The 27,523-nt window shown below is 43.6% G+C and overlaps 1 protein-coding gene across 1 annotated transcript in view; it reads right to left on the bottom strand.

Annotated features, from left to right (window-relative positions):
• The window catches only part of OSBP2 (oxysterol binding protein 2), a 1,786,946-nt gene that overhangs the window by 1,598,003 nt on the left and 161,420 nt on the right, over nt 1-27,523 (bottom strand). The gene's annotated exons all lie outside the window — the stretch shown is intronic.

Genomic DNA, 27,523 nt, shown 5'->3' with positions numbered 1-27,523 from the left:
CCACCTTGCATCCATCCATACATCATTCATGCATCCACCCATCCATAAACCCACCCACCCTGCATCCATACATCATTCATTCATGCATCCACCCATCCATCCATCATGCATCCACCCATCATGCATGCATCCATGCATCCACCCATCCATCCACCCACCCACCCTGCATCCATACATCATTCATCCATGCATCCACCCTGTCGTGTCTACGAGGTTGGCACTGCGCAGCACAAACGCTCACGGACACAGGTAGGTGCAATCACGATTCTTTATTTGGATATTGTATACAGCTAGTCACGTGCACGTCCTTCTTCTTGGTCGCCCTGGTCGAATCTGTCCTCTTCCTGTCCCCTGACCGGATGTGGTGTCCGGTGACCTGGTCACCTCCCTCACGACCCACAGGGTCCTAGTGTCTGCTGTCCCTACTGTCCTGTCGCCTTGTCCGTCGTCTTTCTGTCAGGTCATGACATCTCCCCCCTTGTTGCAAACAACAGTTCGTGTCCCAGTTCTACTAATCACTCCGTGTCACCACCCTTTACATTATTGCTCGTCGTTACAGTGAGAGAGAGAGAGAGAGAGAGAGAGAGAGAGAGAGAGAGAGAGAGAGAGAGAGAGAGAGAGAGAGAGAGAGAGAGAGAGAGAGAGAGAGAGAGAGAGAGATTGTCAGATTGTCAGTCTCGTCAAGTCTTCTCCCCAGTCTGTATTTCCTACTTCTTTCTACGTAGTCTCTTTGTCCCTTTCCATCCCTTTCTTGGTCGTCGTTTTCTGCCGCCATCTTTCTTTCTGCTCTTCAGTTGTTCTCCGTCCTTTCTCATTTTGCCAGTCGCTCTTTCTCTTTGTCGTTGTTCTCTCCTCTTGCTCTTCTTTCTGTCCTTCCATTGTCCTTCTTCTGCTCTCTCTTTGCCGGCCTCTCGTCTCTTTGATCGTTGTTCTTTTATCTCCGTTTTGTTTCTTGCTCCTCTCTTTCTACAGCCGCCTTCTGTTGTATGTGTTCTCTCCATTGTTCTTTTTTGTTCTCTTCCTCTTTCTTTGTTCCCTGAGTCTTCTCTTTGCTTGTTCTCAACAGAGCTGTTGTCTTTTTTATATGTCATTGTTATAAGGCCCATCGTTTGGGCTGTGCTGCTGCTCATCAGGCATGGCCCTGGTACATCACCTTGTAGAACATGAATGTCCTCCGTGTTCATCTTGTCATTGTATCTCAATTCCTCTGTGAACTTCCCCAAGTTGGTTACTTCTTTCCTTGCCCCCCAAGTAAAGATCTTTACCTTGGACGCTCTCAGGGTCGGCTTGACTTCCATTTTCTCATACTCCGATGCACACATGACATTGCAAGTTGCACCACTGTCCAGTACAAAGTCTGTTTCATACACACCTACTCTTATCTTTGCATGGTCTGTCTTTCCTCGGGTGCTTCTGTCTGCTGGCTGTGTTGTTTCTCCTGTTTCTTCTTCCTTGCTCTGCTCAGTGTGCACCTCCGACATGTGATATAGTCTTTCTACTTTCTCTGTTTCCTCTTCTTCACCTGACCCTCGTGATGAACTCCTCCTTTCGTTGTCAACATACCTGACATGTCTTGTCGTCGATTCCTGTGGTCTTCCTGTTCTCACATTGTCGTCTCTTGATGGGGCACTTTGGCACATACTGGCGTAGTGATTTCTTCCACCACATCTTTTGCACGTCTGGCCAAAGGCGGGGCATTGACCCCTGTGTGGAAATTCCATTCCGCACTTGTAGCATGTCCTTTCAGGTCGTCTCCTCTCTTTTTGTTCCCTCCAGTCATTTCTTCGTTGGTCTGTGCGATATCTGCTTGTCGTAAAATGTGCGTTTTCTGTTTCAACGCTCTTCCGTCTTTCCATTTCCTTGGCATGTTCCTCTGCTCTCGCCTCTGCTCTCGCTAGTGACAGGATGTTCTCCAATGACGTTGGTTCCTTAAGTATCCTTGCTCTGAATCCTGTGTCACGACAGCCTTCTATGATCCGTAGCCTGATTGCTTGCTCGTTATCAAATTTATCAAATTCACAATGTGTCACCAATTTCCTCAGCCGTGTCGCAAAGTCGTCTAGTGTTTCGCCGACTTGTTGACATGCGATGGTAAAAGTATACCGTTCGAAATCAATGTTTCGTTGCGAGTCGAATTTGGCTGTTAGACATTTCTTTAGTTGGTCATATGTTTTTGTTTCATCAGTCGGCAGTGTCACCAGAAGTTCTTCTACGTCGTCCCCTGCCAAATTCAATAGTAGTCCCAGTTTCTTTCCAGCTACTACATCTGTGTCGTCTACATATCTTTCGAACCGTCTGATCCACTTTTCCCACCTTATTCCTATTTGTGGCTCCGATAGGTTAAACGGTAGTGGTCTCCTGTATTGTGCGTTAGGCTTTGGATCTGCCATTTTTCCTTCTTTGTTTATCTGTTCGTTCCTCTTTTATTTCCTCCTTTTCTTCTTCTTCTTTTGTTCTCTTGCTTTTTCCTTTGTTTTCTTCTCCTTTTGTTTTGTTTTATTGTAATCTTTCTACTTTCCTTTTTTTATGTGTCTCTTTTATTGTTTTCTTCTCTCTTTCTTTGTTTATTTCTTCTTTGTCTTCTATTTTTGCTCTCTCTACTTTCCTTTTTCTTATGTGTCTCTTTATTATCTCCTTTTCTCTTTCTTTGTTTATTTCTTCTTTGTCTTCTGTTTCTGTTCTTTTCTTTTCGTTTTTTTTTTTTTTAGCCTTTCTATGCTTTTCTTCTCTTTCCTTTATTGTTTTCTGCTCCTTTTTCCTTATTGCCTGACTCCTTGATGGCCACTCTCCTTATTTCTATGCCTTTTTCGCTTTTGTCCTTTTTCCTAAAATGGCCGCCGCTCTTCTCGCGAGATTTCGCGTTCGAAATCTCGCTTGCCTGGCCCCAAAATGGCCGCTTCCCCGTTCTCGCCTCTGATTGGCCTAGCCGCCTGATCTCAAAATGGCCGCCGAGACTCTCGCGAGAGCTCGCGCCTATTTTGAGATTTCGCGCGTTCCTTCGCGCTTACCCCAGTTTTGCCGGATTGTTCGTCAGAGGCGGTCGGGTGGGCTCCGATGTCGCTTCTTTTTGCTCTTCTTCTTCACTCTTCTTCTTTTGGGCTCATCCAGGGTGGGCACCTGGTTCTTCCAATGTCGATGGCGCCAAGATGCACGTCGGTTCCCTTCACACCCTTCGTCGCCAGTTGTCGTGTCTACGAGGTTGGCACTGCGCAGCACAAACGCTCACGGACACAGGTAGGTGCAATCACGATTCTTTATTTGGATATTGTATACAGCTAGTCACGTGCACGTCCTTCTTCTTGGTCGCTCTGGTCGAATCTGTCCTCTTCCTGTCCCCTGACCGGATGTGGTGTCCGGTGACCTGGTCACCTCCCTCACGACCCACAGGGTCCTAGTGTCTGCTGTCCCTACTGTCCTGTCGCCTTGTCCGTCGTCTTTCTGTCAGGTCATGACACACCCATCCATTCATCATGCATCCACCCATCATGCATGCATCCATCCATCCATACATCATTCATGCATCCACCCACCCATCCACCCACCCATCCTGCATCCATACATCATTCATTCATGCATCCATCCACCCATCCATCCATCATGCATCCACCCATCATGCATGCATCCATGCATCCATCCATCCATCCACCCATCCATCCATCATGCATCCACCCATCATGCATGCATCCATACATCCACCCATCCATCCACCCATCCTGCATCCATACATCATTCATGCATCGACCCACCCATCCACCCTGCATTCATCATTCATGCATCCATCCACCCATAATGCATGCATCCATCCATGCACCCATCCACCGAACAAGCATTACTGCACCCACCCTGCATCCATCCATCATTCATGTATTTTTATGACCATATAAAAATAAATTATGGACTCTAACAAGCCTTTAGGATCGATGTTGAAGGATGTGCCAGTTTACATATTACATCTCCCCTACCTTTTTTATGCTGGAAACCTTCTACCGCCCATGTATTTGCCATCCTGTAAGCCCTAGGTATGTACTATACAAATTCACATAGAAACATACACCAACATGCATGCAAAAATTAATTCATATATCATGCTTTTCCGCCTCTACAGTTTGTTAACATTTTGAAATTTTAAAGAAAAAGAGAGATTGAGACGGAAAGAGTGTCAGGAAGAAACTGAGGCATAGTCAGAGAGAGAGTAGCAAGCAGGTTCAGAGCGGCGTGGAGCAGTAACTGGGCGGGGGGAGACGGGTGGCAGAGGGGAAGAGCGGCACAGAGCTTTAAAACAGAATAATAAAGACGAGTGAGAAAAAAGCTAAGAAATAAGGGAGATGTGTTGAATTGAGAGGGTAACAAATATGGGACGTGGTAGACGAAGAGACGAGACGACTGGAGTAATGCACTAAAAACACACACTCTTACCTTGCTACCGGTCCCGGTCCGCGCCACCTCTGGGCTCTGCTCCCCACACGTCACAGGCTCACCGTGCCCCTGGCCAATTCTGGCGCCAGGGGCACAGGTACCCTCTCGCCCGCAGCATGCCCATTAGGGCTTCTGATGCGCATGCGCAACGCCGCAAAAACACAAGTGCGCATGCGTGGGCACGGGTAAAAATTTCACCCTCCGTCCCCACGCATGCGTACTTGTGTTGCCGCCTCATTCCCTCACCCCCCGCCTGTACGATCTCAATGAATCAACATGACGCCCGCCCGGCGGTCTGACGTCATGTTGATTCATTGACATGATTGTCATGAGGGAGCTGCGGGCGGCGTCGGGCAGGGGGGGCTACGCCCCCACGCCCCAATGGACGAACCGCGCCTGATTAGTACACACTCCGTGTCATCATAAGCAAGCTCTTTACCAATCACAAACTTGTCTTTTTAGCTAACTGCTGTACTTAATTTCAAATCGTACCGATATATCAAAAGCTCCAAAACTGTGCTTGCCGGCTTTAGGGTCACTTTTGCTGCTGCTATTCACTTTCTATCTAATCTTTTCCTTCTCGGTGAGAAGCCTCATTCATTATTTTCTGCTTTAATTGGGTGGTCTCTGATGGGGCCATGAACTATGTAGTTATAGGCCGTTCTAATATTGGCATGAACTATGCAGTTCTAGTCCGTGACCTATTTATTTAATGCATTTTTATATAGCGCAGACTTTACCCGAAGATGTCAGAGCGCTGTACAATAGAACCAGTTACGTTACATGAGAGTAATATTACAAAATAGAACGTTACAAAAATAAACCGGAGACTAGAAGAGGTGGGTAAACCATAGAAGGCAAGAACACAATATGAAACACAGCAAGCAAAGGTGAGGAATGTACAAGAAAATATACAAATTTACAATGATAAACAAACTTCCTAGAGGGGTCTGAGAATGAAGGTATTAGTTCTGGAAATGTCTTGGAAGAGAAGAGATTTGAGGTCCGCTTTGAAGATCCGGATAGAGGTGGTGGCACGGAGCAATGGAAGAAGCGAGTTCCAGATTCTCGCCGCATTACCTGAGAACGATTGAGCCATCGATCTTTCCCTTTTGAAGGAGGGGGGCTCAAGCAGAAATTTTTCTGCATTCCGAGAAGGTCTCGAGCCTCCAGACATTTTCAGTTTATTCGCCAGGTAACGAGGGGAGGAAGTGTGCAAGGCTTTGTGGGTGATGCAGGCATTTTTGTAAAAGGATCTTGCCTCGATGGGAAGCCATCGAAGAGAAGACAGGATAGGAGTGATGTGGTCATTTCGTTTGGACCCTGAAATAAAGCGAGCTGCTGAATGAAGGACATATTTGAGGGGGGAGAAGTGAGATTTGGTAAGCCAGTCAGAAGAGAATTGCAGTAATCCAGTCTAGAGAGAACTAGTGATTGGACCAAGGTTTTTAGGTCTTTCTCCGGGAAGAACCGACCAATCCCCGACAGAAGGCACAGCTGGTAACGTGCATTCTTAGCAATGGAGTCGACGTGGGAAATTAGGTTGCGTCTTTTGAAAAGTATGCCACCTAGGGATTCAGTGCTGTCGACAATGGTGGGTTTATTGTTGAGTAAATTCAGCTGATCCATCCAGGATTGAACAGGAGGAGAGGATTGAACAGGAGGAGAGGCGAGAGAGGTAGATAGAAGAAGGAATTCAGTTTTAGAGGGATTGAGAATGAGTTGGTGAACTAACATCCAGCTGTGAATAGAGTTGAGAGTAGAGTTGAGTAGTGAGAGATCATGTGCGGAGGACACCTTGAGGTAGATATGAGTGTCACCCGCATGGAGATGGTAGTGGATCCCAGATTTACTTGGGAGGTTCCCTAATGGTTACAGATGGAGATTAAACAAAGTGGGTGCAAAGATAGAATCTTGAGGGACGCCTTGACCTACCGCCAATGGAGACAATAGACTGCTCACTATCTTGATCAGTTGAGGTCTGTCCAAGAGGAATGAGGCAAACCATTTAAGCACTGTGCCTTCCACGCCATTCTATTTTGAAGAGTGTTAAGGAGGGTGTTGTGATTTACAGTGTCAAAGGCTGCAGAGAGGTCAAGAAGAATCAGAAGGCATTATTCCCTGGAATCGAGTATATGCAGCACATCATCAATCACTTGCAGCAGGGCTGTTTCAGTGCTGCAATTTTGAATGAAGCCAGAATGGAACACGTGAAGGAGGTTATTGTCCATAATATGTAGGGAAAGTTGTTTCGCAACATTTTTCTGTGATTTTCGAAAGAAAAGGGAGGTTGGTAATGGGGCGGAAATTGCTGAGGTCGTTCGCATCTGCAGAGGTTTTTTTTTGAAGAGGGGTAACCTGTCCTGTTTTGAGGGGAGCAGGAAGGGAGCCTTGACTGAGGAAGAGATTAACTAGCCTGGTCCAGTAAGAGCGAGTATTGGTGTGGAAATCAATGGCGATGACACTAGGGATGGGGTTAAAAGAATGGTTTGAGGGTTTGGTTTCGAGGCTGCATTTGAGGAGGTCATCTTCAGAGATGGCGGCAAAGTTCTGCCAAGTGACTAAGGTTTTTCGCTCCTCAATGGGGGTGGGGTCGGTGACCTGATTCACCAGTGAAATAACCTTTTTCGTCAAAGAATATAGGGAATTCTGCTGCTTTCTTTGAAAAATCCTCAGGCTTGATGGTTTGGGGAGAACAGTTTTTGACGAGGTCAAAACAGTTTTTTGGGTCTATTTTTGGCTGAGTCGAGGAGGGATCTGAAATGTGATGCTTTTCATGGAAGATGTGCTTGTGGTATTTGGATCTTGCCGAATGTAAATGAGAGAGATTGGAGGTGGATGGAGATTGTCTCCAATGTTTTTCTAAGATTCTATGGTTCTTCCTTTTATCATAGAGAGCTTTATTGAACCAAGGTGCTGAGGGGGTGGGTCTTTTCCTTTTGCTTTGGAGTTGGGTGACCTTATCGATTTCAACTGCTAGGGCTGAGAGGCAATGGGAGGGTAGATCGTTGACATCCACGTTAGGGTCTAGTCTAGGAATTGAACGCATAGCAGAATCACACAGAGTGTCAAGATCAATGTTTTTAGTTTTGCAGAACCAGGTCGAAGCCCTTTTAGGTTGGCCGAGAGTTATATCGTGCAATAGGTGAAAACGGATGGGAATGAGGAAGTGGTCTTAGCAGTCTACATGGATAGGGGGAGCATTAGTAAGCTGGTCTGCTTTAGATATAACAAGGTCCAGAATTGAGCCCTTGGAGTGTGTAATTTCCTAGCAGTGTTGGAAAAGATCATTGGCTGAGAGAAAGGTGGCAAGCTTGTTGGCAGCCGAGTCTTCCAAAGAGACCCTTTCTCATAACCATAACCCCTTCGCTGGAAGGCCTCCCCCTCTCAGTACTAACCCATGTTAAGTGTCATTTGTGTAGACCCTTCAAGGTTTTCTTTTTATAGAAACTAACAGTCGAAAATAGGAAAAATTGAAAATGAGTTAGAAAAAACAGCCATTCGTGCAGTTTTCACCTGTAACTTCTAAGTATGACAGATTTTATAAAGCAATATACCGTTACATCCGCTGGACCCTTATGGTTGTGGGCGTATATAGGACTTGTAGGTTCACCAAAAACTTGACGAACCCAGATCCAATAACTGAGCAGCGTCTTGCAATGGTTTTTTATTGTGTACTGGGTATATAGCAATTCATTTGGGAAAATATAAACAGTGAAAAATCGGTATGAAAGACACCTATGTATTTCTGAAATGGGAACAAAATATAGAGTTTAGAAATAGTAGCTATTTGCACATCTCCAAAATTGTGGGTACCCATACTGAAGAAAATGGAAACCTTCTCAGGGGTCTCACTGATACACCTGGCCCTTTTAAACCAACAAAGAAGAGATTGGCACGGAAGCTGTAATATAAAGAAAACATTTTTATTGACCTCAGATTAGGGAGACCACGTCACACAGTACCCTCGGGTAAGTGTAGGAGGCATTCTAAGGAGTACAGAGAACAGGGACCTTATATATGCATAGGTTTACATAGTCCGCACAAAACCAAGGGGAGGTCCTGGCTCATACCAGCATGCAAAATGACTAATATGGGTATACAAAATTTGCTTGCTCAACAAAGTGGGAGGAGAGACCAAACTGAGCACACCAGTAAGAATAGCCTGACAGTTATAAAAAAAGAGTAGGTGCATTCTACTAGCTAGGCCCCTCTGAGCATGTGCAAGGCTTTGGAAGAGGGAGAAAGCACATGGCGAGCACAATGCTAACTAAAATGGCTGCCAAGTACAAAATGGCTTTCAGCTCATGCTAACAGCGATCCCTGAAATCTTTAACAATACTAGCATGTGAATTGTAGGACATTTTTCAAAGTGATTTCTTTTTTACACATTGTCTTACATTTGGAAGGCAGAAATGCATCGAAATCCAATAGGTAATGACAGTTGAGCTACAATTCTTACAAGTCTCCCGATAAAAATGGTACCTCACTTGTGTATTTAGGCCTAGTGCCTGTGACAGGAAACGGCCAAAAACGCAACAAGGACACTCCACATTTTTACAATGAAAATGTAGTGTAGTTCCTAGTTTCCCACTAGGCCCTGCGCATTGGAATAACATAAACAGTAGTATCGACGTGGAACTGCTTATATTCCAGGCCTCCACTGACTATGCTAAACTTAATTGGGTTGTGTTACCAACTAGCTCAGAGGTCACTGGAAACTTTCTTCTCTGCATAGGAAGTGATCAGCTTCCTTGGCACAGACAAGAAGGGATTCAGCTTTCCAACAACCGTGCAACATGACAACTTTGCTCCTCAGATCAAGAGTCGATCTCTAGGGTCGTGTGAAACAATAGACATAGATTTCACTCAGTCAGTCTAGTGCAGTTTACATTCACAGTATGTAGAGAATAGAGAGACGGGCGTTTATCAATAAAGGGTTAACATTTATTGAACAGTCTTTCTTCTCGTACAAGAGAAATGTATTGCCACAATTGCAATAACTGTTATTATAAAAAGTACGTACAGTAAGATAAGAATAGCGAAATAGAACTGTAAAAGCATTGATATGGTTTCTTAGCCATACAATGGTTTAAAAGTAATAAAACATATATACAGTCATATATACATTAGGCTAACATACTCAACTGGTGCTTCTAACTAAACCTACCCCAGTGTGCCTGACCTAGGCCTAACACGTGAGAAGGGGGAGTAAGTAAGTAGCTTAAGTTGGTTTTGCCAAGGTTTGTTTCAAGAATTCTCGTCTAAGGGTTTAGTCAACACCATACCTCTGAATAGAATGATGGAGGATTGGTATCTCCTTCAGGGGTCTCTCTCGATATCCCAGTCACCTGCGAGGGTAAACTGGAAGCGCCGGGACTGGATTTCTCTGCACGAGAAAGGCAGCGGCTTCTCTCAGCGCGTCGAGGAAGGAGGGGTGACAGCGTCCGCGGGCAGCTGGGCTGGATGTCTTCGCAGAGGAAGGCTGCACGGCTCCTCAAGCGTACTGCACCATAGGTCGCGCTGTAGCGGCGATAATGGTAATCAGTATCTTCACCACCACAGGATAGCAGGCTGCAGCGACAGAGTGCTAGTTTTTACCAACACGGGGTCATGCAGGCAGCTGGCATCAGCAACATGTTCGCTCATTGCTTAAGGCAACGTTGGTAATATTTATACCTGACAGGTGCCGGGTTTGACGCAAGTTTGCTGGACATAAGACGTCAATTAAAGATGTCACTAGGAAGTGATAGTTATCAGTTGCTCATTAGAGTTCCATTACTAATCAAAACATAGCAAGCGGGGATTTCCAGGTTTGCTAAGTTTTTATCTTGTTGAAGAACTCGGAGTGTTATCTAGGAATATCAGATAGTGACTGCTGCTCTGTCATTGCACTAATTGGTCGCAAAGGAAGTAGCAGAGAGTCATGCTGGAATGTGGCTCTGTGGCTCTGCTCGTGTGAGGCCAGAGATGACTTTACAGAAAATCGCACTTGAACGGTTATGCCAATATAGGGAATAAATGGATTTATAGCCGAATAGGGGCATAAGGTCACAGTATCGATCAGGAACCTAGATAAGCACATGACACCCACTCCACGAATTCATGTCCATCAAAATTACTAAAACTAAGCAATTAGATGCATGTGTAACATTGTGTAACATAGCCCACCCCAAAATACATAAATGCATTCGAAATAGGCGTACTTGTAATACATGGAATTTAGGTACTGTACGTTTTTTTAAAAGCATAGTAATCATTCAAAAATTATTGCATATGAAATCAATGAACGATTATGCATAAAGAATTACACATGAAGTATCTCTGACAGAAGAAATGCGAGATAAATCATCACATAAAATGCATTGTAATAATATGTGTGCTAGAGGCTGGTGTTATGTTGTTATGTCTCTAGATGTGTTTAGAAATAGAAGTGTGAAGCTTCTGTTCTCTAAGAATAGTTTTTACGTTAAGCAAAGAATTGTTCGTGCCAAAAGGAAAGGGTCAATATTAAAAAATTGTCAAATTCAAAGAAAAATCAGTTTACCAAAGCTCCTGGCAGTTTTATGTTGATCAAAACTGAAGGCCGAATTCAGAGTTCATGGGAACGCCGTGTGTCGGAAAGCTTCTCAAAAGTTATTGTTTCTCTGTGGGTGAGAACATCGTATCAGACAGGCTCGCAAAGAATTGGTCTACAAAATCAGGTGATAGTTCAACCAAATTAGATAGCGCTGTAACTTGGCAGGTGTGAGAATGATTGCTGTCATCGAAGACAGGACCAGCCCTGCTCACAGAACGTTGTACCTGGATGATGTTGCTTTTGTCACTCGCTCCACTGTTACCACTTGGCTGTAGTACAGGAGTCTCCACGAATGCCGTCATCAGGATTGGTAGCCGCTGGGGACAACACAATGCGTGAGCCGTTATTGGACTTAGCAAAGTATCGACGTTCATTGGTACTGCTGATGGAAGTGAAAGACAGACGTCCAACACGCATTCATCGCCGCAAAGCATACACCGTAGCACAGGTAAAATGCAATTTTGCCATATTGGTCTGAATGAAAGGAACCAGGTCATGTTTAGATCTCTCAGCCTGGCCAATCCGAGGACGTTAGTTATCCTGTCCCTGTAGCGCATTGCTAGGATTGTCTCTTCCATTCCCATGGGAGCTATGTCTGAGCCGAGGTTTGCCATAACGTAGCAGGAGGGTCAAAAATAGAATCCCTGCGATGAGTCCAAAAAATAGTGGAATACCACCAAAGATGGAGTGCACAAAATTAGGAAAGATTCCCAAAATTGCCTGGAAGGGTGTTAGCAGTCCCGTAAAGACTGTCTTAAATATGCCTGGGATGCTTGTAGCACTAGACATGTTAAGGAGTTGGTCGAGCATTTGTACGAAATGCACAGGGCAATTTGTTGATAAAAGGTCATGGACTTCTGTAGCCGTCCTTGCGACTAGAAGATCATACGTCTCTTTAGATGACGTTATAGGCACTGTTGTCTGTAAAAGCACAGATTTCATTTTGCTTAATGTATCAATTCGTATAGAATAGAGATTCAGACGAGGCCAGAGGGGAGTCACTATGTCTGGAGGCCCGCTCGGGAACAATGCTTGCATGCAACATTTGACCATGGACGTAACTTGTACTAGATAACTTTTCCCTGGCGCGAGGCTGCAGCACCTGTGATCCGTTCTAAGAATGTAACTCCCGTTTGCGAGTTGCATAAAGAAGGGCTCTATCTGAGTTGCAGGTGTGACTAGCTGGTGGCATGAAAGGTTGTTTGAATTTCCATCACATGCTCCGTGTAAATTAATACCCTGACACAAAAGTATACCGCTTAGTGAGTGTTTACAGTTCTCACCACTAAGAAATACATTTTTGTTGCTGTCACTATAGCAAGAATGAGTGTATGGTAATTTCCATTCGGATTTAACATATCCCTTACCCAATTGTTCATATTGGCCAGCAGGTATGTATTCAAGGCACTTTTTAAAGCGGAAAGTTGTTATCGGAATTGTGATAATTCCGTGTATTATCCATTCAATGACAGGGCTCTCTGACATTGTCAATGGTAATCTCTCGAGTTTCTCGATGCTCAAGATTGTATAGTCTGCTCCTTTCTGTGCCAAACTGATCTGTTTATCAGTAAGGTTAAAAATGGAAAATAATGACGTTGTGTTTATCAGACGCCAAGGCACATAGCCTGAACGAAGATTCTGCAGCGTCCAGCCTAATTCTATAATAGAGCGTAATTGAGACTGGCCATGTTGTAACATTAGCAAATCTCTGTCTATCACATCAAAGGCAGAGGATACAATATTGTCCAAAGAATATATTCTGGAAGACAGAGTCATTAACCCATTGTCTACCACAGAAAGTGATTTTTCCAAATTAATACGATCAATTTCTCGTATTTTTTCAGCAGTTTCAATTTGCTTTACTTTCCAAGCCTCGTTGTAAGCAGCATAGATGCTGGTCGCTATGAAACGCTTTTGACGCTGTTTGCGTGGTCCAAGAATGAAATCGCGCAAATCAGCACCATCTTTTAATAAAGACAAGTGTTGCTTAATTTCAGCCAGTGTGGATGTAGTTAGCCATTCTAGGCAGAGTTTGCCTACACTGTATGTGGTTATAATTCCTGGATGTTGTCTCTGGGAATATCTAGGGTCTAATCTGGTCATTTTTAAACCCTGTGTTTTATTCAGGAACCTATCTTGACAGCTATTTGTGTCTGTAGGCCAGATTAACCACTTTTTCCAATCAGGATGTGTTCTGTTGAAATTTAAAATGTGTGACACGTCTAACTCAATATCAGCTGTTACATTTTCAGGTATTGGCTTTGGTATAGACGGTGTTTTCATTTCTTTGTTCTTGGCTAGGCCAAGACAAGATGTTTGGTGTACAGTGTCATTTAAAAATAACATTTGTTCTGGTATCATGCAGGTTCTAAATAGTGCTTCCATGCCTTGCACCTGCCAATCTTTTGTACCCCAAATTGTTTTCGTTTCAATATTATTTTTCCAATAATCAAAACCAAATGTCATCATTTTGTCATAAAATGCTTCTGAATATATCAATTTAGAATTTGTCAGCATTGTTTTCATGCCTGTTTTATCTAACAGTTTATAATAAAACGTTTCTGCATCACTGGTGTTAAACCCTGAAAAATATTTGAATTTCTCAAAAAATGCTTTAGAACTGCTTTTAGGTGGTGTAGAACAATGTTCCCATTGATTATACATAAAAACATTTCTAGGCTGTGCAGATTTATGCAAGTAATGATCCCCATAGTGGGTGTAACAGAATAACTGCTCATAACTAGATGAACCTTGTAAATAATCATGATCTGTGAATCTAGCTGACATTACTAAATCAGACATCATGTCATTAATACTGTTAAAGTCCCAATCATCAGAGAATGTACTTGGTGTAACAAAGTCACTTAAGGAAACCTTTAGTTGATGAGGATACTTCAGGATTTCGACCGGACCATAGATCTCATAGTCTGTTTTCTCCCATACTACCCCACCAGGTATTGGAATTGCTGTGACATTAACTGTTGACAGTTCTCTTTTCTTCACGTGGGATGATCTGTGTGGTTTCAGGACTAGGTTGATGTTCTGACTTGCTGTGTCCATTCAATTGTAATGAACTTTCCTAAAATTAAAACTAAAATTAGGCAGAGTAGGAGTATGAATACCCCTGAGATAATCCAATGCTCAATCAACGGTGAATCCAGATATAATTCTTTGATTTGTTGAAGGAGTCCTGTTGTATTTTCTTTAGCATACTTTTTTGTTTCTGGCATCACTTCGGGATCGTTTTGATCTTCAGAGAAGTTGTCGAAGTTGATGAAATAACCAGAGGCAGTTCTGTCAATTGATGGGATTGTTCTTTCAATCTGTCTCTCGGTAGCACTTTCTGATGCCACATTATTGTAGACTGGTGTTGTTTCTTGACGAACTGTTTCAATCTGTGTTTCAAGAGGCACGAGTTCCATGGCATTATTGCATAGTCCTTCATTGTGCACTGCAGGCTGATCGAATGTGATGAGTCTTTCAGTTTGAACCTCTTGGATTGTTGCAAGTTTGGGTATTCCGTTGTTTCCTGGGAGTCCACTGGGCCTACTGTTGATTATAGGCCACATGCTTGTGGTTTTACCAGATCGATGGACACGACTCTGTTCTCCTTTTTACCAGCAAGGGGCGGTAGCACAACTGATCTTGTTCCGGTGACTGCTAAGACAGGTACTGCTTTTCTGTAAGAAGGCCCAAATTCCTTCTTAACCGCGATCTTTTCTCTGACTAGATCCCCAATCTTTGGAATCCAGACAGGCCTTGCTGGGGCTGTTGCGGGTGGTGCCTCGTCAGTGGTATTTGGCTGTTGCTTTAACTTTATGTTGCTTAATGATTTTCTTGTTTCATTCAGTTCCTGTAAAACAGCCAAACGGTCTTTTACTTCAAACTGCGTTGTTTCTTTTTGTACCACTGACATCTGACTATCGAGGTCCTGAACGTTCATTCTTATTCCGAACAATAGTTCGTATGGGCTGAAACCTTTTAGAGAATTTCTTGGCATGTTGTTAAGACTAGTCTGGACACTTATTAAATGTTTGACCCACCCAGCGCCTGAACCTAATACCTTCGCTGTTATAGATTGCTTTATGTCCCGGTTTTTTCTTTCTACCACACTTGTGCGACGGACAAGAATACCACAACCCAATTCCCATGCTGGCCATGGCCTCCTTATAAGCTCGAGAGCCAAAAGCAGGACCCTGGTCAGAATGGAACGTGGTAATTGCGTATGTGCCGATATGGACTCGCGAATCTTTTATAACCGTTCTGGCGTCAGCCGAGCGCTGGAGACCTCATTTTTTAAGTGCATTTCGTCTTAAACGTTGTACACTGGGACGCGCTTCTCTTCTTTGATTGCGCAGATAGACCGCCTTATGCTGTCTAGAAGGGATCCTGAAACTACACTGGCCTGTTCATTACTGCGATCTCTGTTGCAGTCTTCACAATTTTGAGCAAAACATTGAATATCTATACTCATTCCTGGCCACCAGTACTCTGATTGCAATTCTTTCAGAGAAGTTTTGATTGTTTGGTGTTTCAGACCCAACCCCATGTGTGCTTCCAGTAGGAGGAAGCCCCTCCTGCTCCTGTTTGGAATTACTCTATCCCCCACTCCAGGGATTCGAGCAAAAGGAACGGAGTTTGCATCGATTATGTATGCATAATTGAGTGGATAGTTTACGGGTAGTGCTGCACAGTCGCCTTTTACGGTCGTTTTTACTGCTAGCATGGTTTCCCCGTCTATATACTTATCTGTACGCTTTTTTGTGGCTACGGAAGCCGGTTTAGTTGCTTCAGTGGTGGCTGTATTAGCCAATGAATTCCCTGCAACGTGAACGCCATCACGTTGAAGACTCTGTGCGTGAATCACGTGAGTCTTTTGTAGTTCTTTGTGTAAAAGAGCTACCTCGTTCCAGAGCTTTTTATGCTTTATTGTCGCACCTGTGTCATCTTTGTAGTCGTTTTCGATCCAACTCTGCAGTTTGTTGTTGTAAGAATTGACGCAAAAATGAGAATCGCACACGATAAGTGTGGGGAATTCGCGTTCTGCATTTTCGAGCGCCATCTTTAAAGATCTGATTTCAGTTCTCTGAACCGAACAGTTTCTTACAGATTCAGTTTTTGTTACTTTCGGTCTGAATTTACCGCACAGCCAACGACCTTTAATAATCGCACATGCTGCATCGTAGGATTTTCTCTCTACGTTGAAATGCTGTACAAAGCTATCTGTATAGATTATACATGCGTATTGTGGGAGAGGCAGGATTTCGATTGGCAGAGGATATTCTTCTTCATATTCTAAATCATTCAGTTCTTCAAATTGCGGGGCGAAATAGTATTTCACATCTTCCGCTCCTAGAGAATCTATACACTGTATCCATTTCGGATCCAGTGACACTGTAGGCAGGTTTACTGGGCTGAATAGCGCTTCGAAGGCGGATTCCGCTGTAAGGATATTAATCCGTTTGCCGTGTGCTAGTTCTCTTTCATTTGCTAATGCGATTTGCACTGCGTTCACAGTTTTTTCTGTGCGACTGAATGTTTTTTCTGCTTGTGTGTACAAGTGAGACTTAATTGAAATTGGTACCTTTTCTCCCTCATTAGAGGTTAGGTACGTGAATCCGCATCTTCCTGGGATGACTCGGATTACAAGATCACGTGTGTTGTCACGTGTATCTAATTTTGTTTTTGCTAACATGTCTGTTTGCAGTGATCTCAAAATTTCTGTGTGTTTTTGAGTCCAATTGATTTGTTTTAAATCAGGTTTTATTAGTTCGTAGAGAGGTTTAACCCTCTCTGCGTAATTTAGAATGTAAGTTCTTCCGAAATTCAGAAAACCTAGTATTGATTGTAAATTCTTCAGCGTTTTTGGAGCTTGGAGTACAGCGCACTTCTCTAAGAAGTTGTCCGCTAGGTTTTTCCCTTCACTTGATAATTCGTACCCTAAAAACAGTACTGTCAGATGGGCAATTCGGGACTTTTTAAAGTTGAATTTGTAACCCTCTGCTGCGAACCCAAGTATAATGGTGTTCACTCTTTTCAAGTGAGTATCCAAGTCGTCGTCTGTGAGATAAATATCATCTACGTAAGATAATGCTTCATCATCATAGATTTGTAGTAACTCTGTTACCCTAGCTGAGAATAGTCCTGGGCTGTTCTTGAACCCCTGTGGGAGTCGACAGAATTTTTTCTGTGACCCAAATGCGGAGAAAGCGGTCAAGTATCTGCTTTCTGGTGCAATGTTTTGACAAAAGAAACCATTAGAAATGTCTAATGTCGTTTTATATTTTTTCCTAACTATGTTATTCATTAGGGCTGCACTATGCGAGTTTTGTACTGCAAAAGTTTTGCAACATGTATTAAGGTGTCTGTAGTCCAAAACTAGACGATATGAATTGTCTGGCTTGGAGACAGGAAACAAAGGATTGTTCATTTGAGAGGTGCATGTTTCAATCACCCCCTGGTACTCAAGTTGATCTAAGATCTCCCTGACCTGTTTTTTAGCTTCTTGCTTTATGGGATACTGCCGTTGGGCAGTTGGTTCACTTTTTAGTTGGATTTTGTGAGGCGGTGAATCCTCATCCCATCCAACATGATTTTTATACAATGCAGGAGCCTGGGCTACTGCCCATTTCCTTGCATATGTGTATTTTTTGTGAATCGGTATGTGATTCGAGAAGGCAGGCATAATCACTTCTTCGCCACGAGGGCACTCCCTGACAAACTCCGGGGGCCAATCTTTTTCAGCTAACAGAATATCATAGCCTTTTGAGAGCTTATCCCAAAATAGACCCTTAATTTTCCTAGTCTTATCACCCTCTATACGCAATGTTATTTCGTATATTTTATGGGGCTCGCTAAGCCTGGCGTCGGCAGTTTCAACCTGAATGTATTCATTCGTGTCCACTGTCTCCAGATGACTCATCAAGTTCTTGCGCGCTATACTGATTTCTGCTGCACTGTCCAACATTGTCAATGCCCACTCCCCGTTTTTCAACTGTGTCCTCAGTATTCTCGGCATGGTTGATTACTCTAATACTGGCTACCTTCTTTTTAGGAAATTGAGATTTCTTATTTTGAGCAGGTTCCTTGTCTTTGGACTTGGTGTGCTCTCCTGGGTCTGACCGTCCTCTTCTTTCCGAATTCTGTGGAAAAGATCGAGAGGGACGTGTATCAATACTTTGATATCTATCAGGTTTTTTTTATATTATCCCTATTTCTAAGGTTATATCTTTTCTCAGAGGGCTCCCGTTGGGGAGACTGGTGTTCTCGAGTCGGAGTTCTTTTCCCTCCGTCGAGGAGACCTTCCTCTGGACTGGAAAACTTTTTCCTTGGGAGTGGATTGTTTATTTCCATCCCAGCTCTTTTTAGGAGTGTTTGAATTATTTTTAATAAATAATTTTTCTGGATTTTCGAGCAGTTGGGGCTTAACTGGTTTCCCACCCAAGCTGTCTCTACCTAATTCTTCATAGCATTTTTCTATGATTTTTGCAAGCTCAACAGGATCTTTTATATCCGTTTCCCTCAACTTCTGGCGAATCGCCACAGATGCTGCTTCTCCCTTTACATTGGCTAATAATATAGCCGTGACCTGCTTGAAGTCTTTCAGTAATTTCATACCTAGATTTAAAGCTGGTTCTGGACCGAATTCATTTTGAATCTGTTTTAGCACGTCTGGTATTACCGCCATAGACGGAACACCGTGTGTTTTTGTGTAAATGGAAGCAAAGACTGTACCCCAAGTGTCGCAGTCCTCCACGTGTGGTGCGATTCCCATAGGAAGGCAGATGGTCAAGATTCTGTGTTTCTCAATAGGGGTAGTATCAGGAAATACTGCCTCTATTTGAGTGATTTTCTGGGCTAACCAGAAAGGAATTTGTTCCCGTTTTACGGGTGTTTTACCAAGACATGACTGTATGTTCTGTGGTGTAATTTTATTAGTGTTCCCCTGATGAGGGGTCAGCTGTGGTGTATTAACAGCTGGCTGGACTGTTGCAGTCCGTATTACATATTGGACTAATTGCCTATGTATTTTTATTAATGTGTTTAGCTGTGCTAACAGCTCTTCCTTAGACATTTTTGCAATGTCAGGATGTGGTGTGTAGCTGGCTAGAACCGGCCACGTGGCTCCTGGTCTACCTAGTGGACCGAGCCTGGTAATGTGATCATTATGTTTTAGGGCGCCATTAAACCAGAGCAGGTGCTCTTGAAATTTAAGTGGGATTTCAACCTCCTCGAAAGGAGCGTACTCTCCCGGAGGTTCCTCTATTTTGTAATAGTGAAACTCTTGTGTTATAGCGTTTACCGCTGGAAAGTTTATCCATGAATAGAATACCTCTGTCTGCCGATACTCGTGAGCCTCTATCACGAAAATTACTGTACCACCTTGAGGTGTCAGTCCGTTTTCTATAAGTTTTAAAGTTATAGATCTTCTTAACTGGACCGGGATGATAATAGCATCCGGGTCTGCCTGTAGGAGACTTGAGTCCTCCTCTATTAGTATGGAAGCCAGCCTAGCTGCTTCCCTTTCTTCTTCATTGTCTGACATTTTAAAAATGCAGTTTTTGCAGAGTAGGTCTCCAAGGAGACAAAGATTAGATGCACAATATTTTGGAACACTGTATCCTTCAACGTTGAATAAACCAGAGCTTTACATAGGAATCTCTTCCTACTAAGGTCGGGCGGATTTTAACCTTTCACCCACTCCAGACGTCTATTGGAGTATTTACGGGAGAAAGGGGTGTGAAATATGCACGACTGAGTTACTCTACAAGTCTTACGTTAGTTTATCGCCTTACCAAACGTTAGGGCGCCATGTAGTGTAGTTCCTAGTTTCCCACTAGGCCCTGCGCATTGGAATAACATAAACAGTAGTATCGACGTGGAACTGCTTATATTCCAGGCCTCCACTGACTATGCTAAACTTAATTGGGTTGTGTTACCAACTAGCTCAGAGGTCACTGGAAACTTTCTTCTCTGCATAGGAAGTGATCAGCTTCCTTGGCACAGACAAGAAGGGATTCAGCTTTCCAACAACCGTGCAACATGACAACTTTGCTCCTCAGATCAAGAGTCGATCTCTAGGGTCGTGTGAAACAATAGACATAGATTTCACTCAGTCAGTCTAGTGCAGTTTACTTTCACAGTATGTAGAGAATAGAGAGACGGGCGTTTATCAATAAAGGGTTAACATTTATTGAACAGTCTTTCTTCTCGTACAAGAGAAATGTATTGCCACAATTGCAATAACTGTTATTATAAAAAGTACGTACAGTAAGATAAGAATAGCGAAATAGAACTGTAAAAGCATTGATATGGTTTCTTAGCCATACAATGGTTTAAAAGTAATAAAACATATATACAGTCATATATACATTAGGCTAACATACTCAACTGGTGCTTCTAACTAAACCTACCCCAGTGTGCCTGACCTAGGCCTAACACGTGAAAGGGGAGTAAGTAAGTAGCTTTAAGTTAAGTTGGTTTTGCCAAGGTTTGTTTCAAGAATTCTCGTCTAAGGGTTTAGTCAACACCATACCTCTGAATAGAATGATGGAGGATTGGTATCTCCTTCAGGGGTCTCTCTCGATATCCCAGTCACCTGCGAGGGTAAACTGGAAGCGCCGGGACTGGATTTCTCTGCACGAGAAAGGCAGCGGCTTCTCTCAGCGCGTCGAGGAAGGAGGGGTGACAGCGTCCGCGGGCAGCTGGGCTGGATGTCTTCGCAGAGGAAGGCTGCACGGCTCCTCAAGCGTACTGCACCATAGGTCGCGCTGTAGCGGCGATAATGGTAATCAGTATCTTCACCACCACAGGATAGCAGGCTGCAGCGACAGAGTGCTAGTTTTTACCAACACGGGGTCATGCAGGCAGCTGGCATCAGCAACATGTTCGCTCATTGCTTAAGGCAACGTTGGTAATATTTATACCTGACAGGTGCCGGGTTTGACGCAAGTTTGCTGGACATAAGACGTCAATTAAAGATGTCACTAGGAAGTGATAGTTATCAGTTGCTCATTAGAGTTCCATTACTAATCAAAACATAGCAAGCGGGGATTTCCAGGTTTGCTAAGTTTTTATCTTGTTGAAGAACTCGGAGTGTTATCTAGGAATATCAGATAGTGACTGCTGCTCTGTCATTGCACTAATTGGTCGCAAAGGAAGTAGCAGAGAGTCATGCTGGAATGTGGCTCTGTGGCTCTGCTCGTGTGAGGCCAGAGATGACTTTACAGAAAATCGCACTTGAACGGTTATGCCAATATAGGGAATAAATGGATTTATAGCCGAATAGGGGCATAAGGTCACAGTATCGATCAGGAACCTAGATAAGCACATGACAAAAACTGACCCTTTTTTTTTTTTGCAAAGTGCCTAGTTGTAGATTTTGAACCCTAGCTCTGCCAGCACCTGGGGAAACCTAGCAAACCTATGCATTTTTTAAAACTAGACACCTAGAGGAATCCAGGATGGGGTGACTTGCCTGGCTCTCACCAGGTTCTGTTACCCAGAATCCTTCGCAAACCTCAAACTTTGTATATAAAAAAAAATTCCTCACATTTCTGTGATGGAAAGTTCTGGAATCTGGGTGGATCCACAACATTCCTCCCACCCTGCATTCCTCAAAGTCTTCAGAGAAAAATGGTACCTCACTAGTGTGGGTAGGCCTAGTGCCCGCGACAGGAACCGGCCTAAAATGCAACGTGGATGCACCACATTTTTACAGTGAAACTGACCCTTTTTTGCAAAATGCCTAGCTGTAGATTTTGAACCATAGCTCTGCCAGCACCTAGGGAAACCTAGCAAACCTCTACATTTTTAAAAACTAGACGCGCAGGGGAATCCAGGATGGGGTGACTTGTCTGGCCCTCACCAGGATCTTCAACCCAGAATCCCTTACAAAGCTCAAACTTTGTAAAAAAAAAAAAAAAATTCCTCACATTTCTGTGATGGACAGTTCTGGATTCTGACGTGGAACCACAACATTCCACCCACCCTGCCTACCCCAAAGTCTTCTGAGAAAAATGGTATCTCACTTGTGTGGGTAGGGCTAGTGCCCGTGACAGGAAACAGCCCAAAATGCAACGTGGACACACCACATTTTTACAGTGAGAACGGACACTTTTATTTTTTTTTGCAAAGTGCCTAGCTGTAGATCTTGAACCCTGGCTCTGCCGGCACCTAGGGAAACCTAGCAAACCTATACATTCTTTTAATCTAGACACCCAGAGAAATCCAGGATGGGGTGAGTTGTGAGGCTTTCAACAGGTTCTCTTACACAGAATCCCTTGCAAACCTCAAACTTCGTTAAAAAAAAAACCATTTTCCTCATATTTCTGTGATGGAAAGTTCTGGAATCTTTGTGGATCCACAAAATTCCACCCAACGCGCATTCACAAAAAGTCTTCCGATAAAATTAATATCATACTTTTGTGGGTTGGTCAAGTACCAGCGACAGGCAAGGGCCCAAAACGTATTGTGGAGATATCAAAATCATAAAATGACCGGGTTTTGCAAGGGGAGGCAAGTGGATTTTTGGCCCAGGGCTTAGCGGCCAGCTAGGGAACCCTACCAAAACCACACATCTCAGAAAAGTAGACAACCTGGGGAGTCCAGGGAGGTATGGCTTGCGCGGATCCCCCAACGTTTCCCTACCAATAATCCTATGCAAACATCAAATTTAGCTGAAAAATCAAATTTTCCTCACTTTTCTGTGATGTGGGATCACCGGACAGACACAAATTTCCTACCACCTAACGTTCCCACAGGTCTCCCGATAAAATTGGTACCTCACTTGTGTGGGTAGGCATAGTAGCTGCAACAGGAAATTGCCCAAATCGTACTGTGGAGACTTCAAAATTCCCTATCATAAAACTACCTGGTTTTGCCGGGGGCACCTTTTTTTTTTTTTTTTTTTTTTTGGCCCAAGGCTCACGGTCATCTAGGGAAACCTACCAAACGCACACATTTGTGAAAACTAGATACCCTGGGGAGTTCAGGGAGGTATGGCTTGCGTGGACCCCCCCAACGTTTCCCAACCCAGTATACCCTGCAAACCTCAAATTTAGCTATAAAAAGCCCTTTTTCTCACACAATTTTGTGTGGGATCATTGTGCCGGCACAAATGTTCTACCACCTAGTGTTCCCCTTGGTCTCCCGAGTAAAATGATACCACACTTGTGTGGCTGTCCAATGCAGAATCTGCTAAAAACTTATTTTTAAAAAATGTAGCGCTTAGAATTCGCAGTGCTATACCTTTAATCCCAATGATTTTGTCTCTTCACAGTCACAGGCCTTTGGCCCACACACACAGGTGAAGTATCATTTTACTCAGGAGAGCAAGGGGAAATCTGGGTAATACGACATTTGTGCTGGCACTGTGATCCCACACAAATGTATGAATAAAGTGATTTAAAAAAAAATCTACATTTGAGGTTTGCAGGGGATTATGGGTAGGGAAACGTTGGGGGATCCACGCAAGCCACATCTCACTGGACTCCCCAGGGTGTCTAGTTTTCAGAAATGTGTGGGTTTGGTAGGTTTCCCTAGAGTTTTCTGAAATTTCTGTGTGGGGAAAGTTGTAGGCTCACCGAGCTGACTCCATTTTTTACCACCCAGTGCTCTCCCAGGTCTCCCGATACAAATAGTACCTCAACTCTCAACCCCCCCTGCAAAACAAGGTAGTTTCATGATAGGTAATTCTGAAGTCGTTTTTGGCCCTTGCCTGTCACGGGTACTTGACCCACCCACACGAGTGAGGTACCATTTTTATTGGCAGACCTGAGGGAAATGCTAGGTGGTAGGAAATTTGAGTCAGCCCGGTAATCCCACAACTTCCCCACACAGAAATTTAAGAAAAACTAGATTTTTTTTCCAGCAAAATTTGAGGTTTGTAAGGGATTCTGGGTAGGGAAACATTGGGGGATCACCGCAAGCAATGCCTCCCTGGACTCCCCCGGGTCTCTAGTTTTCAGAAATGTGTGGGTTTGGTAGGTTTCCCAAGAGCTTTCTAGAATTTCTGTGTGGGAAAGTTGTAGGCTCACCAAGCTGACACAATTTTCTACCACCCAGCGCTCTCCCAGGTCTCCCGATACAAATGGTACCTCAACTCTTGTGGGTGGGTCAAGTACCTGCGACAGGCAAGGGCCCAAAACATATTGTGGAGACATCAACATTTCCTATCCTCAAACAACCTGCTTTTCCGGGGGGTGGGAGACACATGGGTTTTTGTCCCCGGGCTTGCGGCCATTTAGGGAAACCTACGAAACCCACACTCCGATAGCTAGTGGGCTTTCTACCCCCGGGAAGGGCAGATTGGAGGCTACTGCCCCATCTCCCCCCCCCCTTCCAGGAGAGCAGAAAGGCTGAATTTACCCCATTTAATATGGTGGGAGCTAAGGCCCTCGCTTCCCCCTCCCTGGTGCCTAGTGGGTGGATCCCTGCTTGGGGATCGCCCTCCTGGGCCAATACCAGAGCAGAGATCCACTAGGGAGGGATACCATTGGAAAGGGGAGCTTCTTCCCTTACCAACAATACCTCTCCTGACTTTCTACATGCTCAGGGGGCTGAGATAGCCTCCTGAGTCTGTGGAAACTGAAACTGAAATGAGCCTCTTGGCTCATTTCAGTTTCAGTTTTTCTGAAATGACGACAGCGATGTGCGCGTTGATCGTCATTTCAGGAAAACCAAAGAAGCAGCCTCGGGAGCTGGGGAAGCGCTTCCCCAGCTCCCGAGGCTGTTAGGGAGAAAGGGAATGCCTCTGGTGCTCGCACCAGAGGGATTCCCAGTGCCAAGTGATCTGACGGTCAGGGCAGTCCTGTGCACAGGAGCACTGGTGCATCGAATGGTCACCGGCCGTCCGTCCAACGCATGGAAGGGATTAAAACGTTAACTAAATTTCTGTGTTTTCCATAGTGTGCCACCCAAAATTGTATTTTGGGGTCTCTCCAAGTTTTGTGCTATCACATCCAGATATAGAACTCTACAACTGGCATACACCTAAAAACCAGCCAGCACTATTGGCTTTGTCAATGATTGTCTATGTGTGGTCTGCAGAGAGGCCAAGGATTGGATGACCATGCATTCAGAACTACTTTTTGACTCAGTGACAGGCACTATGAGAAAACTTGCAGTGCCTTCATCCTCGCCTCCAGAGCTCTGTCATGACCTGTTAAAAACACAACGAGACACCTCAATTCAAAGTATGCACTATACAATTGAAATTCTTCTGCACAGAAAAAAATACAGAAAGCCAACATCATGGCATAACAGCTAACATTTTTATGGAGTGCAAGATTAAGTAAACGTGAAATATATACAGGAACTAAGTCACTGACACGGAATACCCTAACGTTTTAACATAAATTGTTCAGAAATAGTAAATGTTTTTATCAGTTAAGTTAAGAACATTAATATAGTACTTGATGGGGACCTATTTCAATGTCTGTTTGAAATTAGTACGGGCTCCGAGACCCAGCTCATTTAAAGCCCTGTTGCCCACCCATGAAAATTGACAACATACATAGCTACAACATCACAATTCTAATCATTGAATATTTTTAATATATGAACACAAAGGCCATGCAACACAGCCATATATATGTATTTTTTCACTTTCTTTTGGTACGTATGTACAAGGTCTTTCCAGTTATCGAACCAGTAAATTGTCTGGATCCATTTTTCTTGCAATGTTATATTCCGATAAACACTTACTTGAAAACCCATGGTTCCCCCCCCAAAATTTGTATAGTTAGTGCTAAGCCTCTGTGTTCCTCCTTGCCTCCAAGTGACAGTCTTTCCACTTTCAATGCTCTCTGTTTGGTGAGTTCCAATGCAATCTCTATTGTAATTCAAAACCGCACTGAAACATCACTGTTTACAACTTGAAAAAAGAGTATGAATATTCCCCTGCCTTTCCCTAAAGATGTATATGTCATGCCTGTATGATCAACTATCTGTGGTTGTCTCCGTTACGTGTGTGTTTGCCAGTCTCAGCCACACGACTGGTGCAGTTCACTCATGCACATGGTACTTTGTGTAAACCAGTGCTTCCCAAACTTTTTTAGAACCACAATCCAGTTTTCACCCACTCGTTATTTTCAGTCGGTTATCATGCTGTTAAGAACCTAAGGAGAGTGACTGTTTTATAAGAACATTATTTCAACCTGGGAATACCAAAAGCAATTAACAGATATTATCTCACTAAGTCATGATGTATCCATTTAAAGATAACCGTAGGAAATGAAGTGTCAATAATTATGAATATGTTTTGCTATTAGAGCTTTGAATAATATATTGGCTGTGAGGAAGCAACCTTAATGTTGTGAAACACGTGTTGGCCCGTTTTTGTTCAGTACGAGAGTAAAGCATTGGAACAGAAAACCTTTTTTGTGTACTATTACTTAGACTCTAAAATTCGAACCAAATTTTAGCTTTTTAGTGGCATAGGGGAATGCCTTGCTCACTTTGAGGTCCTTTTTGTCTGATAATGAGAGCCTCCGTGCTCCCCTGTCTGTAAGAAGTAGCGCGTCTACTGGGGCCCAACGAGCCCAGTTGACTTCTTACCCACTCTCCTAGGATGGAAGAGTTCAGCTGTGCAGCGGGCGCCTTGGGCACCCACAAGTTCTGCTCTGCCTGGAGAAGACCGGCTGGCTGCCCAAGGCCCAAATGGTAGGAGCTGACGGGGCAGGCTCTCCCTCCTGAGCAGAGCTGCAGGAGTTTTCTCAGTTCTCAGTGCAGCTCCCTGCTCGCGAAGTTGAAGTAAGTTGGCTTTACCCAATGGGGTGGGTAAGGGGGGAATATTGTACCGTTCCTACAACTGTATTAGGACTGTGTATTAGATCAACACAACTTCATAATACAGATACTGAGTCTTCTTGTGTCGTCAGTAAATGTTTGTTTGGCTTGCTCACAGTACTTTGCCAAAACTCCTAAACCTCCAGAGTTGCAGATGCTGTCAGCAACTTCAAACATGACCACTCTTATTCCCAAGGAATTTGTGGAAACCGATCTAACTCTTTCGTTTGACACTTTTTGCATTCCCAAGGGAGTTACAAAGAGAAGAGACAAAAATACATTTTAAAATGTTTATTTAAAAGATCTAATTCTTGTAAGTAAAACATGAACTGTGATAATTTGAGAGATGAGTCACTTCATTATTAGAATGGTGAAAATCACAAACAATTCAACCATGTTAATTGTTCCTAATGTTACTCCTATCTATCACTAATATGCATACTCTAGTGCAAGCATGATGACAGTACTCCTCTGCCAGACCCAGTTAAAATGATCTAACTCCATACCTTGGTATAATGTCTCAGGAAACCGAACTCTGTGCATTGACCGACGCACTGCGTCTTAGTGTGGAAGCCTGCACACCACCAGTTATCTTACCGTTATTATAATCCCATCAAAATTATTGAGCACACAGATCTCTGCAGCAGGTGTCTTAACCCTGTAAGATATTTTAAAATGCATCCCCTTTGTAACCAATTAAGAAACCTAAAACAAATTTGGTATCATATTTGTCCTAGT

Source organism: Lissotriton vulgaris, chromosome 11, assembly GCF_964263255.1.
Source record: "Lissotriton vulgaris chromosome 11, aLisVul1.2, whole genome shotgun sequence".
NCBI lineage: Eukaryota > Metazoa > Chordata > Amphibia > Caudata > Salamandridae > Lissotriton > Lissotriton vulgaris.
The sequence above is the reverse complement of the archived record's forward strand: the minus strand, read 5'-3'. Positions and strand labels throughout refer to the sequence as shown.